Source organism: Panthera onca, chromosome A3 (assembly GCF_046562875.1).
Source record: "Panthera onca isolate mPanOnc1 chromosome A3, mPanOnc1 haplotype 2, whole genome shotgun sequence".
NCBI lineage: Eukaryota > Metazoa > Chordata > Mammalia > Carnivora > Felidae > Panthera > Panthera onca.
This window is the reverse complement of record NC_138341.1, coordinates 112,510,396-112,525,459: the sequence shown is the minus strand read 5'-3', so window position 1 is coordinate 112,525,459 and position 15,064 is coordinate 112,510,396.

Sequence of the window (15,064 nt, the reverse complement as noted above, 5' to 3'; positions counted from 1 at the left end):
CGCACAAACGCCAGTAGCTTCATTCATTCATTCATTCATTTATTCATTTATTCATTCATTTATTCATTCAACAAGTATTTCTTGGATCCCTGCTATGTCAGGAATGGTTTTAGGTCTGAGAATAGAGAGGTGACCAACTCTGCCCTCATGGAATTGACATTTTGGTTGACGTCCTACCTTGTGCCACCCACTGTGCTGAGTACTTTACTGATCTTTACTGCTCCTTGCTGAAGTTGTGGGGGGTACCCCCGACCCCGATTTACAGATGACAGAGCTCTGGCCTTCAGTCTTAACAAGAAGTGAGTGGAGCCATTAACCCCAGCCTGTGACTTCACTATCACCCCTGTCCCGCTAACCGCCCCCCCCCCCAATAAAATGCAAATTGCTTTCCAGGGCGCCTGGGTGGCTAAGTTGGTTAAGCCTCTGAGTTCGGCTCAGGTCATGATCTCGCGGTCAGTGGGTTCGAGCCCCGCGTCGGGCTCTGTGCTGACAGCTCAGAGCCTGTCTTCGCATTCTGTGTCTCTCCCTCTCTGCCCCTCCCCCCCCAAACTAAAGTAAAACATAAAAAAAAAAAAACTTTTTAAAATGCAAATTGCTTTCCTACACTCCCCACAATCCCACCCTGGCTCCATATCCATGCCCCCCTCCCTCTTTGGAATGCCACCACACACATGGTGGGGGGGAGGGAGGCACTACTGTCTTCCCTCATTGCCTTCTTTCCTTCCGGGAAACCTAGATTGTTCAGCCTGACACATTCTTCTTCTCTGGGGCCCTGGGAAGAATTACTGTTGATGGCGGGTGGGGTCCCCATGTCGTACCCCCTGCCCAGCTCCATCCTGGGGACCTGCCCAACCAGGATTGCTTGGCCTTGAAAATAACTTCTTCTTCAACCCTAACGCATGTGTGTGGTGGACAGGGCACAGGGAGTGAAGACGAAAGGTTCCTAGGTGCGTTTGGGCTTGTTTTCCTTTCTGGGCAATGCCTCCCAGCTCTGCCACACTGTGCTTTCCTGGCTTCCCTCACCCAGGCCAGAATGGGGGAGGGGAGCTCGAGGGTTTCCCTTGGCTGCTGGAAGAGCCGCCCCTGAAGTCCTCAAATTCCCCCCCCTCCTCTTCCCCCCCCCCCCCCCATGTCAGGGGAAGTTCTGTTCTCACACCTGGCTCCTCCACCCCTCCTCATTTGACCGTGACCCCAGCCAGGCTGGGCTTTGGGGAGGAGGAGAAGGAGCCTGTGCGGCCCCCTCCCCACAGGGCCAGTCCCACACGCAGCCCCAGGCCAGGCTGCTGCTTCCTGAGCCGATGAGTTATTACCGGGAGATTTCCTTCCCTGTCTGCGCCTCCTCACAGGGGCTCCCGGCTCCCTTCACTTTCACTTTCTCCCCCTGCTCCCCCTCTCTTCTGCTCTCAGTCCTCAGGCAGCTTGAAATTCCTCTGTCCAGCCCCCTCCCCATTGCAGCTCCTGGTTGGAGAAGCCAACCGGGGGCATGAACCGGGCCCGGAAGCCGGGGAGGGCTTACTTGGTAGGCTCATTCATTCACTCGCTCCGCAGGCAGGTTTTGACACAAGGGACCCTGGGAGTAAAATAAAACCATGAATGAGACTGAGCTGGGCCTTCTGCAGCCAAGAGGGGAAGGCGAGCTGTAAACAAAGAATTCCAGGACAATGTGGTAGGCGCAAGCTGGGCTCCAGCATCAAAGAACCCCGGGTCCTGCTCGAGGGTAGCTGCCTCTTGGAGTCTCCAGTTTCCTGCTCTGGACACTGGGGATAATAATAGCACCCATTCCGAGGGCTGGTAATGGTTCCGTGAGTTCATGCCAGTAAAGCCGGGGCCTGGCACATGTCGAGCTCTCAACACGGGAGAGGACGTTGTGCTGAGGTTGTTGGGGGCCTGGGGGACGGCCCCAGATAGAGGAGCAACCCAGGGCCTGCAGCTTTGACTCTGTTCTCAGCCTCGCCCCTGGGAGCAGCGATGGGGCCCTTGCCACATTCTCAGCTCACACACAGAAGGGGCTCAGCTCCTCCCATCCTCTGTCCTCTGTCTCCTGGTCCCCTGCTCCAGCCATACTGGCCTCCTCACCACCTGTGGAGCCCACCTCTGCCTGGTATGCCCCACCCCTGGATATCCCCATAGCTTAATCCCTCACTTCCTTCCAAGTCTTCACTTAAATTTCACCTCCTAAGGGAGGGCTCCCCCTCCCCCACCGCCCCTCACTGCTCCTACCCCCTCCAACATCCCTGTGGCTCTCCCTCTCCACCTTATCCTGATCTCCTTCTCTCCATAGCATTTGTTACCACTTTCATTTATTCATCTGCACATATTAATTGAGCACCTACTATGTGCCAGGCATAGTTCCGGCTCTTGGGAAACACAGCAGTGAACATACTGCACATTTATTTGTCTCTTTCCACTGGAATATAAGTGTCATGGGGCAAGGACATTGTGTTTTGCTCATCTCACTTCCTCTGGATCACAAACTTCCAAGGTAGGTGTCATTATTATTCCCAATTTACAGATGAGGAAACTGATGTTCGGTGAGTGGAAAGTGACCTGCCTGAGGTCACACAGTGGGCCGTAGGGGAGCTCAGTTCAGTCAGACCCCTTCCCGGGCCATATGGCCTCTCTGGCAACACAGAGGCTGAAGGGCTGAGTAGGAGCCCCTCGGGAAAGAGGAGGAGGGTCCTACGGGTTGAGAGGCAGCAGCTGGCCCCCTGCCTTCCTGGCCAGGATACCTTGGGCTTCGATTCCCCTGAAATACTCAGAGTTTCTCTGAGGCCAGCTCTGCCTTTGCCCCAGCTCTTCTCCCTACCTGGAGCGCTCAACCCTTCTATCTTACCAACAGCCCTACTCCTCTGACAAAGTTCAGTGCAGCATCTCGGTGAAGCCCGCTTTGCTGTTCCTCGTCTACCTGGTTCAAGTCTGGTATGCTGATCACACTGTCTTTTGGTTTCTCTCCTGTGGTCTCTGATGCCTCATTCTCATTTCCTTCCCTGCACAGGACACGTGCTCTAACATATCTATTTTCAAAGACTTCATTTCATTGTCTTAAAGATGTTTAATATTTTATTTTTATTTTTGAGACAGAGACCGAGCACGAGTGGGGGAGGGGCAGAGAGAGAGGCAGACCCGGAATCCGAAGCGGTCTCCGGGCTCCGAGCTGTCAGCACAGAGCCCGACGTGGGGCTCGAACTCACCGCGAGATCATGACCTGAGCCGAAGTCGGACGCTCAACCGACTGAGCCACCCAGGCTCCCCTTAAAGACTTCTTCTTCTTCTTCTTCTTCTTTTTTTTTTTTTTTAAAAAGAGCAGTATTAGGTATACAACAGAATTGAGAAATTTGTTACAATCGATGAATCTACATTGTCACTTCATTGTCACTCAGAGTCTGCAGTTTACCTTAGGATTCACTCCTGGTGTTGTACATTCTGTGGATTTGGACAAATGTTTATAATGATGTTGTCATCATACCATCATTATGGTATCACACCGACTATTTTCACTGCCCTAAAAATCCTCGGTACCCTGCCTATTCGTCTACACCCCTCCCCTGCAACCACTGATCCTTGGATTATCTCCGTACTTTTGCCTTTTCCAGAATGTCATATAGTGGGAATTATACAGTACGTAGCCTTTTCAGGTTGACTCTTTCACTTAGAAATATCCACTTATGTTCCTTCCATGTCTTTTCACGGCTTGATAACGCATTTTTTTAAGCTTTGAATAATATTCCATTGTCTGGATGTATCACAACTTACTTGCCCATCCACCTATGGAAGACATCTTGGTTTTTCCAAAGTTTGGCAATTATGAATAAGGCCACTATAAGCATTGTGTGCAGGTTTTTGTCTAAACGTGAGTTTTTGACTCCTTTGGGTAACTACCAAGGGGCCGGATTGTATGATAAGAGTATGTTTTGGGGCGCCTGGGTGGCTCAGTCGGTTGAGCGTCCAACTTCGGCTCAGGTCATGATCTCGTGGCTTGTGGGTTTGAGCCCTGCGTCGGGCTCTGTGCTGCTGGCTCGGAGCCTGGAGCCTGCTTCGGATTCTGTCTCCCTATCTCTCTGCTCCTCCCCTGTTCACACTCTGTCTCTCTCTCTCTCTCTCTCAAAAATAAACATTAAAAAATTTAAAAAAAGAGTATGTTTAGTTTTATAAATCTTTTTTTAATGTTTATTCATTTTTGAGAGACAGAGCATGAACAGGGGAGGGGCAGAGAGAGAGGGAGACACAGAATCCGAAGCAGGCTCCAGGCTCTGAGCTGTCAGCACAGAGCCCAACGCAGGGCTCGAACTCACGGACCGCGAGATCATGACCTGAGCCAAAGTCGGACGTGCAACCAACTGAGCCACCCAGACACCCCAAGTATGTTTAGTTTTATAAGAAACCATCAAACTGTCTTCCAAAGTGTCTGTGCTGTCTTGCACTCCGCCCCAACCGATGAGAGTTTCTGCTGCTCCATATCCTTGTCAGCATTTGGTCTTGTCAATGTTCTGGATTTTGGCTCTTCCAACAGGTGTTTAGTGGTTTCTCGTTTTAATTGGCTTTTTTTCTGAAGACATATGATGTAGTGCATTTTTTTATATGCTTATTTTCCATCTGTATGTCTTCTTTGGTGAGGTGTCTGGTAAGGTCTTTGGCCCATTTTTAGACCAGGTTGTTTTCTTATTGTTGAATTTTAAGAATTCTTTGTATATTTTGGATAACAGTCCTCTATGGGATGTGTCTTTTACAAATATTTTCTCCCAGTCTGTGGCTTGTCTTGTCATTCTCTTGACAGTGTCTTCTTTCTTTCTTTCTTTCTTTCTTTCTTTCTTTCCTTTCTTTCTTTCTTTCTTTCTTTCTTTCTTTCTTTCGAGAGAAAGAGCATGAGTTGGGGAGAGGAGCAGACGGAGAGAGAGAGAATCTTAAGCAGGCTCCACACTCAGTATGGAGCCTGACATGGGGCTCGATCCCATGACCCTGGGATCATGAACTGAGCTGAAATCAAGAGTTGGATGCTCAACCAACTGAGCCACCCAGGTGCCCCTATTACGTGCCATCTTCAGTTCAGTCAGGCAAGATAAGAATATATTTCTCTCTCATATTCAAGGCATTTGCAGGTCTGGCATCCTGTGCTGTGGTATATCCAGCCCCTAAGATAGCCCCCAGTGATCCTAGTCTCCTGGTATTTGCCCCCTAGTGTAGACCCTCCCACACTGAGTCACATCTGACTTGTGTGCCCAAAGGATCTGGCAGAAGTAATAGTGTGTGCCTTCTACCTAGCTGATGAAAGCACTGAGCTTCTGCCTTGATCTCTTGAATCACTCACTCTGGGGACAGCAGCCACCCTGTGATGAGGACACTCAAGTTGTCCTGTGGAGAGGCCCATGTAGGGAGGGACCAAGGTCCCCAGCCTACAGGCAACACCAACTTGCCAGCCGTGTGAGTAAGCCTCCTTGGATGTGGATCCTGGATTCCTGAGCTAAAGGAACTGCGAAAAATAGCCAAGCTAATACAGAAAGGCAAAGACAGAGACAATAAATAATTATTGGTGTTGTGAGTCCCTACGTTTAGTGTCTTTGGTTATGCAACCTTGCACAACTAAAGCAGATGGTGTCAGGGACCCAGGCTCTGTCTATCTTTTTGCTCCGTCAAATGTGGCTTCCGCTCTCTAAGTTGTCTCATGGACCCAAGTGGCTGCAGGGACCCAGGCTCTGTCTATCTTTTTGCTCCGTCGAATGTGGCTTCCGCTCTCTAAGTTGTCTCATGGACCCAAGTGGCTGCAGGGGCCATTCTCTCTGCTTTCCAACCAGAAAAAAAGGAGAAAGAAGCGGAAGGAGGAAGGGCACACTCCACCCTTTGGGGACACTTGTCTGGGAGTTACAACCTCACTTCTGCGTTTGTCCCGTTGACCAGATCTTGTATTTGCCTGTAGGTTAACTGCAAAGGAGGCTGGGAAATGTAGTCTTCATTGCAGGCAGCCACCCATTTGGCCGGACGTGGGGTTTCTAATTAGCAGAGAAGAAGAGAAGACTAGCTATCGGGTAACAACTAGTAAAGTTTGCCGTAGGTGTTATCTCTGGAGTTAACACAGTGTCGGATGGTTAAGTTTGCAGACTGGGGAGCCTGATGGGTTGGGTTTACCTCTGCCACTTACCAGCTGTATGGTCTTGAAAATTTTACCGAGTGTCTCTGTGCCTCAGTTTCCTCATCTGTAAAACAGGGATCGTCATAGAGCCTGCCCGCAGAGCGTGGTTGTGAGGAGGAAGCGGGACAGTCCTGGCACCTGATATGTGCTGTATGAGCACCGTTGCCATTATTTCATCTTTACAAGGTGTTTTCTCAAGGTCACACGATCAGTTAAGCGAGGCAAGCAGAATGTGGCTTGATAGCAATTTCCCCCCAGACCCAGGTCAGTACTCGGCACGTACTAAGCATCCAGCCACAGAGATGCCAGGTTTTGTTTTGTTCTGTCGCGCTGTTCAGGCTAATGAGAAAGCGCCATTGACCTCCCTCACGTGGCTCCTCGGGCAGGGGGCTGGTGCTTTTGATTCCACCGCTGGAGCTCACTCCTTCAAGGACCCTCCAGGCCGTCGTTTTTCAAGAGTGAACTCCTGGAAGCTATTGTTCTGGAAGGTGCCCAGCTTTCCATGATTTAAAAGTCTGGGAAGCTACATTTGGCATCCCCCTTCTAGAGAACTGTAGCGCTTCCCACATGTTAAAGGTTCTGAGAAATCCTGCAGCAAATCAACGCATCAGGCTTCAATCCAATCTGCATTTTCTAGGCTTATGTGACCACAGACCCTCCCACCCAAACCCATACCCTCACCCCACATCAGTTACCTAATAGAGACTATAGACATTTCTCCAGGCTGTTATCAGTCATGTCCGCCTTAGTGTGAGTGGGTATTACCCTACCCTTTCTTGAGAGCATGTCTGATAGGAGCAAGGTGGTAGTGAGTAGGGGGCATTGGTCACCGGGCACTGCTGGGTGAAGAAGGGGACTTCCAGGCATTTCCCCAGAGCCCTACTCTCTAAGGGACACTAAAACATCATTGGAAATGTTACATGTTGGGAGAAAAAAATGTGTTTCCTGGCATTTCTATGAGGGGAAAGTGCAATGAAAATGGAAATAATAATAATAATAACAATAATTTATTATTATTGAGGGATTGTTACATGCCAGATACTCTTCTAAGCACTTGAGTGCATTTTCTCATTTAACCCTCAAAACAGCCCCATGAGTTAAGTACTTTTTTTTTTTTCTTGAGAGAGAGAGAGCACCAGGTGTGTGAGTGGGGGAGGGGCAGAGAGAGAGGGAGAGAGAGAATCTTAAGCAGGAGTTGAGCATGCCCAGTGTGGAGCCCAGCATGCCCAGCACGGAGCCCAGCATGGGCTGCGAGATCTCACGACCCACTAAGTACTATTAATATTCCCATTTCACAGAGGGGTAGATTAAGGAACAGAGAGGTTAAGTAACTTGCCTGAGGTCACACAGCTTAGGGAGTGGACAGGAATTGTCTGATAAGTTGCTTGTGGTGAGAATGAGGTGGGAAGAGCCCCACTCTGGGGGTAGTTGAAGCTTAGATGCTTCCAGAACTCTGCTCTAGGGAGAAAGGGCCTGTTAGCTGCCGTACTCTGATTTTGTTGAGTAGGGGATGCAAGTTTGGGGCCAGCATGGAGTTGCTCAATTACCAAAGGGAAGCTGAGATAGCGATGCGATGCGTGCCCTCCTTCAGCTCCATCCCTCCAAAGAAATGTTGGGTGGTGCTCGAAGACCATGACATTGAAGGAAGTGCTCAACAGTTCAGCCCTCCCAGGCCACCTACCGGGCTCAGGTTGGCCCTAACACCTGTGCCAGGTGACGGTCACCGAGATCCTGCAGAAGAGCAAGAGGATGCTCAATGAAACCACTATTGAAGGAATCTTTTGAAAATTCAAGGCGGCCTGCTGAAATCCTCAAGGCCAGGTGTCAGGGGCCCCGGGGCCCATCCTGAACTCAGCTGCTGATTGTGCCCTTGGGCATTTCTCTTCCCCTCTGCAAGCTAGATAGTGGGGGAGGGGTGTGTGCAGGCTGGGGGAGTGGCCCCCGGAGAACTCTGACATCAGATCATACTCCCCCCCCCACCCCCATTCCAGGTTTACTAGCTCAGCCCAGACAATAAGATTTTAGAGAAGAACAAGATCAGGGACATAGAGAGGTCTGGAAAGGCCTCCCGGATCAAGCTTAGGGGGTCTCAGCTGCCTTAAATAAGAGACCCCATGATGAAGATGTGTTTTGGTCTATCCTCCGTGGTCAGTGGTGATGCTGGCACAGCAGAGCCATTTGTAGGTTGCTCTCTGAGATTGACGTGCAGACACTGTTATCTACACACAATATCCAGCCCCTCCCCGCTGCCATCAACAGAACCCCGATTTGTCCTGGGCAGCAGTGGGTCTAGTTATAAACATTCCCTTTCTCAGCCTTCCTTGCAGCAAGGGACGGCCATGTGGCTCATTGTGGCCAATGAGATAAAGAGAGAAGTTCCCAGGGAAAGACCCATTTTCCCAAATGAAATTACAGAGTCTCCCAGGAAGGTTTGCCCCTTAACCTTCGGCCTCTTCCTGCCTGGAATGGAGACGCCATGTTTGGAGCTATAGCAGCCAACGTGGTGCCATGAGGACAAAAGTCACATGCTAAGGATGGCAGAATGGAAATCCAGAGGGCCTGAGTCCTTGATGATTTCTTTGAGAAGCCACACTAGTCCCTAAACTCTTGAAAAGTTAAAAAAAATTCCTATTTGGTGAAGCTAGTCTATTGGGTTTCCGTTACATGCAGCCAAATACATAATCAACACATCCGGGTCTCAACATGAATGATGTCTGTAACACCACCATCTACGGTGCCCTCTGTGCCAGATACATTGTTTCATTTGGTCTTCTCCATGGTAGAAGCTGGGGGCTGTAATTGCCATCATGTGACAGAAAAGGACATCAGGGCTCTGAGGAACTGACCAATTTGCCCAAGATGGCCCTGTTAGTCAGCAGGTCAAGAGTTGGACCTGAATCTCTAATTTTCTTTTCTTTTTTTAATGTTTATTTATTTTTGAGAGAGAAAGAGAAAGAGCAGGGAGGAGCGGGGGGGGGGGGGGTTGCGGGGAAAGGGGGACAGAGGATCCAGGATCCGAAGCAGGCTCTGTGCTGACAGCTGAGAGCCCCATATGGGGCTTGAACCCACGAACCGTGAGATCATGACCTGAGGTGAAGTCGGACGCTTAACTGACTGAGCCACCCGGGTGCCCCTGAGTCTCTAATTCTCTTAAGTCTGTATTAATCGCTCCAGTGGTTTACAAACATGACCTCCATTCTCCCCATCAAGGGGGGGGGGGTGGCTATGTCCTTTCCCCTTTGAGTCTGGGCAGGCTTGTGGCTGCTTCGACCACTTGAATTTGGCAGAAGTGACCCCCCTGTGACTTCTGAAGCTGGGTCATAAAAGGTGATGCAGCTTCTGCCCGGTTCACTGGAACCCTCTTGCCTGGAGCTCAGAGTTGCCATGGAGCAAGTTCAAATGCCCGGAGACCACCACGCTGAGAGGAAGCCCAGGCCACATGGAGATGCTTCTGATGAGTTGTACTGTTCTTCCAGTCCTCCCAGCCCAGGGGACAGATATGTGAGTAAAGATGCCTTCGTATGATTCTAGCCCCAGCTGTCGAGTCTTTCCAGTTGAAGCCTCAGCCATCAGGAAGCAGAGACAAGCCTTCCCTGCTGTGCCCGTTATTACAAAACCTGAATTACAGAATCTGTGAGCATAAGAAAATGGTTGTTTTAAGACACCAAGTGGTGGGGTAATTTGTCCCACAGCAATATTAACGGTGACTGTAGCTCACTCCAGTGCCTCTGGAATATCCTCACACCTAAAAGCACCAAAAGCCTGAGAGTAGTTGATTTAAAAAAAAAAAAATTTTTTTTAATGTTTATTTATTTCTGAGATAGAGCACGAGTGGGGGAGGGGCAGAGAGCGAGGGAGACACAGAATCTGAAACAGGCTCCAGGCTCCGAGCTGTCAGCACAGAGCCCGATGCGGGGCTCGAACTCACAAACCGTGAGATCATGACCTGAGCTGAAGTTGGACACTCAACTGACTGAGCCACCCAGGTGCCCCAGGGTTGCAAGTACATTTTAGAGAGGAGGCAAATTCGTTAGTATGGACTCTTTGAATAATAAGGACTTGTGGACAGCGAGGCGCCTGGATGGCTCAGTGGGTGAGGCAACCGACTCTTGATTTCGGCTCAGGTCATGATATCACGGTTCTCGGGATCGAGGCCCACGTGGGGCTCTGTGCTGTCCACGCAGAGCCTGCTTTGGGTTCCCTCTCTCCTTCTCTCTCTCTCTCTCTCTCTCTCTTTCTCTCTCTGCCTCTCCCGTGCATGCGTGCACAGACATGCACACTCTCCCTCTCTCTCTCAAAGTAAATAGACTTGAAAACATAAGGATTGACAGTATTATTTAATCCATTCAGGACTTGCGGTCCTGATTAATGATAACTGGAGGGAGTGAGACACTGAGCAGATACGGTGTATCCCAAGAGCCTTGCTTTTCTCATTTGGGGAGTGGGGGGTGATGATGCCTATCCCGTCGGGTTTGCGAAGGGAAGGGGTCGTAGCAATGACATCAACCATCATTTATGAGGGTTGCATACTGAGCACGTGACACGCCTATTTTCATTGACTCCTCACAACAGTCCTTATGAGATAGATCCTATTATTAAGCCCATTTTATAGATGAGGAAGCTCGAACCCAGCCAGGTTAAGGACTTTGCCCCAAATCTGACAAACGAGACCAGACAAAGCTGGACCCCCTTTCTGTCTGAGTCTCCCACGCATGTTCTTTCCCACTCTGTTCCAGACTGCTCCGGGGCCCATGTTTATAAGACGCTTGGTATATCACATGCTCACAGTAAGCGGACGATTTGCTGATGACCCTAACCTGGGATCTGGGGTCTTCGAGGCAGTTCTAGAGAGGGAGGGGGGAGGGTGAGCCCTGGGCAGGGTTGGGGAGGCGCAGAGTAAGAGCCATTAGGGAAGGAAAGAGTCTGTGTTGTTGGAAGGCAGGGAGCTAGGAAGGTCTTGAATCAGACCCCATGGTCCCCTCCCACAGAGGGTTAAAGCAGCCCAGCCTCCTTCCGGCTGAGCGGAAATCAGATTTTGAGAGCGGAGCAGAGCTCCAGAGGGATGTTTTTCTTCTCCATTTGTCTGCTGTGGCCGGCCCATAAAATCTACCGGAACTCATGCTGAACGGGGACGTGGAGAATGCAGGGGTGGGGGGCGGGGAAGCCCTTATCAGGGCAGAGACCGCTCCCGTCTTCAAGGCTCCACCTCTGGGTCAGGGGATCCCCTCTGGAGGCCTCGCAAGATTTCTCGGATGAGGGCATGTACAAGGAAGAAGGACACCTCCTCCCCCAAGTGAACTTGGGGGCGGTGAGGAGTGAGTGTAGACACGGAGGGGTCAGGCTGTGGCAGGTCAATAGGGTGTGATTCAGGTCCCCCCCCCCCCCCCCCCCGGTTCTATACTTGGTATTGGGCAAAATCTCTGCCTGTTTCCTCATCGGAGAACCCAGGGAACCTGAGCCAGATGACCACCATCCGTGATTCCCCAGGCAGAGCTGACAGTTTGAGGGGTTTTTCTATCTAGCGGGCGGGCACTTTGCACGCATTTCCTCCCCCTGAAGACAGTGCAATTATCATCACTCCTGTTTTACCGTGAATTGAGGCAAGGCGGCCTGCCCAATGTTGCCCACGAGAAGGGGCAGGGCAGGATTTAAGCCCAGACAGTCAGTGCCCCAAGCCACCTCTCAAGCCTCCCAGTGTGAGTGCCCCTACTCTCCTTGTCCTCGGTTGCCCTCTCCCATTTCTCTTGGTCGATCCCTCACTCTTTAAGACTCACCTTGTGCCGTCACCTCCTCCAGGAAGCCTGCCCTGACTAGCCAAGCCAGATTAGGGCTCCTCTCTGGCTGCCCGCGCACCTGAGAGGTAACGGTTTTGGTTCCTGGGCTGTGAGTCCTGGGTGACCACTGCCACTTCTAGTTCTCCCCTGTGCCTCCTGCCAACAAGGGGAACTTTCTATTTGCCTTGAAGATTTTAAGTGCTCATAGCAGTTTTAGAACATGGCCCCGTTGAGAGGTGGGGTCCACTGCGCCTTCCACTTGAGTCTGGGGGGGGGCTTGAGACTTGCGTTCACAAAGGAAACAAGGCAGAATCTAGGTGACGTCCGAGGCAGAGTCATAAAGGGTGATGCAGTGATGCAGCCTCACCTTGTTCACTGGAACACCTGTTCTTGGAGCCCTGAGTTTGGAAGAAGTCCAAGTGCTCTGAGACCGCCATCCTGTGAGGAAGCCCGGGCCACCCGGGGAGGTCCTGCTTGCGGTCCTGGTCCAGGGGCCTCCAAGTGATTCCAGCCCTCAGCTGTTGATTCACATCCAGGCTTCGAGTCTCCCAACGGAGACACCAGGGACCAGAGACTAGCTATCCCCACCACGCTTGGTCTGAATTCACGAGCACCCTAAAACGGTGGTTGCGTGAAGCCACTGAGTTTTGGGGTTTCTTTCCAGGGTTCTTGCAGTGGTCTCCTCCCAGGGCTCCTTGAACTTTCCATTTCCCACCCTGGTTCCCCGGCAGTGTGTTCTTGACACAGCAGTCAGGCGCGTCCTGTAAGGCCCAGAGCGGACAGTGTCCCTCTTCGGCACCAAACCTTCCCTTGGCTTCCAGTTCACTCAGAGTAAAAAAGCCAGATCTTTATGATGAGCCACGTGTGATCTGCCCTGTCCCCCACCCTTTTCCTCCTCCGTCCTGTCTCCCACCCTCTTCCTTTACCGACTCCTCTCCAGCCACACTGGTCTTGTTACTCTTCATACACCGGACCCTCTGCCTCAGGACACTTGCACTTGCTGTGGACAGCACTCCACTACCTGGAGCGCTCTTCCTCTAGGTATTGCTTGGTTCACCGCCTCATCTTGTTCAAGTCTCTGCTCAGATGTCACCTTCTCAGTGAAGGCCCGCCCTATTGAACCCTCTGAGTTCTCCTCATTCCCAAACCACTTGCCTGACTTTATTTTTTATTTTGCCATGGTCCTTCTACCTGTCTAACATCCTATATACTTTACTTGGTGTATTTAATATTTACTGTCTCTTCCCTGCCGTTGACTATCAACACTACAGGGCAGAGATCACTGTTTATTCTTGAATGTATCCCCGGGGCCTAAAATAGCTTCCGACACTCAGTGATGGTTTGCTGAATGAATGAGCTGCAGGAGCCCAGACATGGGGCCGTCCAGGTGGGGAGGCAGATGGGGGTCAGGGAAGAGCAGGGGTGGAGAGGCCGGGTGGAGCCAGTGCACTGGGCTAAAGGACATTCCGTGAAAGTGACAGCTTGCTGCCCTTCCCCCCACCTCCCCCGGGGCACCCTGAGGATGGGAGAGTCAGAGGGCGAGGCTTTGAAGATACAAACGTGGGGCTCCTCCTTGGTCTTGAGTGCCTCCAGGCACTTCCGGTAATCAGGATCTCAGGGCATCTGCCGGAGAACCCTGCCCACTGCCCCTGAGGCCTTGACTCGCTCCTTCCTGTGCTATAAAATCGTGCCCCTTCCATCTGTGACCTCCTGGATGCTGCTGGGGGAGGTGAGGTGGGGCAGGTTTGTTGCAAAGAACTGTGTGTGGCCCTGAGCAGCACGCGGCACCTCAGTTTCCTCATCAGCAAAATGGGAATGATAGGAGGATGGATTTCAAGGCAGGGCCGTGAAGCTGAATGAGATAATGGCATGGAAGTCCTTGGTAAACAGAAGTGCTCCACGGACCCAGGAGGGGGTAAAGGCACAAGGAACAAACCCTAGCTCTGCCACCAGGCTCAGTCTCATTGCTTGCAAAATGGGCTGAATGTGCTAGGGCTGTTGAGAGATTCAAAATGCAAAGGAGATTCTTAGCACTCAGTAAACGTGCAAGAGTTGTTTGCTTTTATTCATGGTGATTCTTTTTTTAATGTTTTTTAATGTTTATTTTTGAGAGAGAGACGACAGAGCGCGCGTGGGGGGGGGGGAGGGGCAGAGAGAGAGGGAGACTCAGAATCAGAAGCAGGCTCCAGGCTCTGAGCTGTCGGCACAGAGCCCCACGTGGGGCTCGAACTCATGAGCTGTGAGATCATGACCCGAGCTGAAGTCGCTGAACCGAATGAGCCACCCAGGCGTCCTAATAATAATTCTTTTTTTTTTTTCAAAGTTTATTTATTTATTTTGAGAGAGAGAGAGAGACAGCATAAGCAGGGGAGGGACAGAGAGAGGGAGAGAAGAGAGAATCTTAAGCAGGCTCTCGCATTGTCAGCATGGAGCCCAATGCGGGGCTCGATCCCATGAACTGAACCAAGAGTCAGACACTTAAGCAACTGGGTCACCCAGGCATCTCTTGACGGTAATCATTCTAATAATGATAGGGAGTAAAAAGTTACTGAGAAGCCATCTGGGAGCCCGGAGGGGACCGTGACCGTGGGCTCCACGGAGCACAACTTCAGCCCCCTACATTTCACTTTGGTCATAGACTCCCACGCACAAGGTCACCTCTGCCCATTGCCTCCAGCAAGGCCATCCCCATGAGCACACTTATTCCCTAAAATATGCCATAGGAGTGAATATCAGGCCTTGAGGCCAGCCTGGGAGTGGGTGTGTGGGGAGTTCAAATCCAGGCCCTGCCTCTCCCAAGCTGTAGAAACTTAGATGCGGCAATTGCTCTATGCCTCAGTTTCCTTTTCTGAGAAAGGAAAGTAGAATTATAATAGCCTTGGCCTCTTACAGCGGCCGTGAGGATCGAGTGAGTTAAAATGTGCCCAGGGCCTGGTGCTGTGCCTGGCACTTAGCAAGCAGATCATATGGAAGAGGGTTACTATCTTCATCCCACCAATAGGTAAACTGAGGCTCAACCAGGAGAAATAACCCGGTTCAGGTTATCAGTTGGAATGTTTATTGGCCCTGAGCTGCGATGAGTCTCCTTACACAGGCAGAAACCCCAACCAGTGAACCTACGGGTTTGTGACACACCTTTCATTCCTTAGTGGGTTTTTGTTGTTGT